Source organism: Echinops telfairi, unplaced genomic scaffold, assembly GCF_000313985.2.
Source record: "Echinops telfairi isolate 266 unplaced genomic scaffold, ASM31398v2 ScPeMD7_655;HRSCAF=1070, whole genome shotgun sequence".
NCBI lineage: Eukaryota > Metazoa > Chordata > Mammalia > Afrosoricida > Tenrecidae > Echinops > Echinops telfairi.
This window is the reverse complement of record NW_022104553.1, coordinates 20644201-20646325: the sequence shown is the minus strand read 5'-3', so window position 1 is coordinate 20646325 and position 2125 is coordinate 20644201.

Sequence of the window (2125 nt, the reverse complement as noted above, 5' to 3'; positions counted from 1 at the left end):
CTGGCCGCTCACTTCTCTTTCCTTTGTATCACTTGTAGGACAAAAGGGGACCTAAGCAAGGGTGGTGGCTTGAGCGCCTCCCAGTCCTGCCTCATTAACATAACAAACTAACTCACTTTCCCATAACCTAGTCCTACTACCTGCTCACTCAAGGCCGGAGAGTTGACGCTTGCTCCTATCAACTCTATGGGGCAGGGGCGAACTGCCCCATGGGTTTCCAAGACTGTAACTCTTTACAGAAGCAGAAAGCCCGGTCTTTCTACTTTCAACTCACATCCACTGTGGCAGTTACATAATCTCCTGTCAATTTGCCAAGGGGTGGAGTCTAGCCTGTCAATCAGGTCGCAGCTTGATGACCTCATTTGGAGGTGCGAAGGAGATAAATAGCTCACTGGAGGCCAGACCCCCATACTCTGCCTGTCTTCCTGCTGACATACCACATGGAGACCCCTGATGGAACCAGATCCCTGGAGCTGGAGAAGCCACATATAGACCCACGGATTGTGATAAGAGATGTAAGAGCCCCCAATAAAAGAATTAAAACAAAAGATTTCAGATGTAACTCCACAGCCTTGCATATGAAAGATTGTGGCAGCTATATAATCTCCTGTCAACTTGTGAAGGGGTCTAGCCTGTTAAGCAGGCCGCAGCGTGATGACCGCATTTGGAGGCACGAAGGTGAGAGAAAGCTCACTGGAGGCCAGATACACCCTCTCTCTGCTTGTCTCCCTGTGAGACATTCCTGTTGACAAGCCACATGGAGCTATGCTGATGGCAGCCAGAACCTTGGAGCTATAAGAGCCACATGGAGACCTATGCCAGTGCTAAGATTCTTCCACCACCACTGGATCCACAAGACTTCCCACCCACTGGCCTGTAATCTTCCTGCATTTGGCATCATTGCATGTGTTGCGTCAGTCTGAAGAGGAAATTATAGACTGGTATTGGACACATGGACTAGTATCAGATTTATGGCCTTGATCTGGACTGGACTGGGCTGTTTCCTTAATATACAATTACTCGTTGATATAAAGTCTCAATTACAAACATACAAGTGTCTATGAATTTGTTTCTCTAGTGAACCCGGGCTAACACATCCACCATGCCACAGCGCTCCTTACCTCACTCACGCAACAGACCAACAAGCACACCAAAAAACCATCACCGAGTGGATTCAGACTCATCGCTCCCCTAACACAGGATTTCCTAGACTAGATCTGCACAGAAGCAGATTAGCTCAGTTTTCTCCTGCCGTCTGGCTGGTGAGACTGAACCACTAACTTTATGGTTAGCCGTCCACCTGGACTCCTCCTTAACACAGAGGCCAGGATTTACAAGACACCACACCATAGTGGATGCGACATCAGGTCACCATAGGAAGGACAACTACCCAATACCGGGGATCACGGTCTAGCCCAGTTGACACGTCACCCCAGCCGTCATGCAAGTTGTACACCTCACTGGCATGGCCCTATCCAGTCACGATGTGAGTCAGGAAGTCACACTGGTAGACTGTCTCATCTCCGGAGAGCAGAAAGCTGAGGGCCATGAAGAACTACAAACACTGAGGGTCTCAAGTCCAGTAGGGAAAGGGATGCAAAACTGGTTCCTGCAGCTGTCCTGTATGACTTAGGTCATACAGGCAGGCACTCAGGAAATGGATGAGGCAGTGCACTGATTGCCTTATGACTGGGGCTGAGCCTGGGGAGAGGCCAAAAGGGGAAATGGATGGTTGTAGGGTACCAGCCCCCACCATCGAACGGGTCCAAGGAGTGGTTGTGTCATTGAGGGGTAAGATTAAAGAACATCAGACAAGATAAAGCATGCCAGGGCTCATCTCTGGGGACCGCCATGACTTCAGGAGCCAGTTGCACACAGAAACCTGTGATGTTTTGTGGGGTTCTCTCTTACCCTTAACCCCACACGTGTAGTATTAAATAAAAAAATAATAATGACACAGAGGGAGGGTGAGGGGCCAGCCCCCACCGCTAATACTCCTATTGCTACTACTCAGATTCAGTACTACTACTTCTGGGTTCAGTAATGCACCATTGTACGGTTGAGATATATAAGCATTATATTAAAGTCATTGAGAGCATGAGAGATAATACAATAATACAGTCAG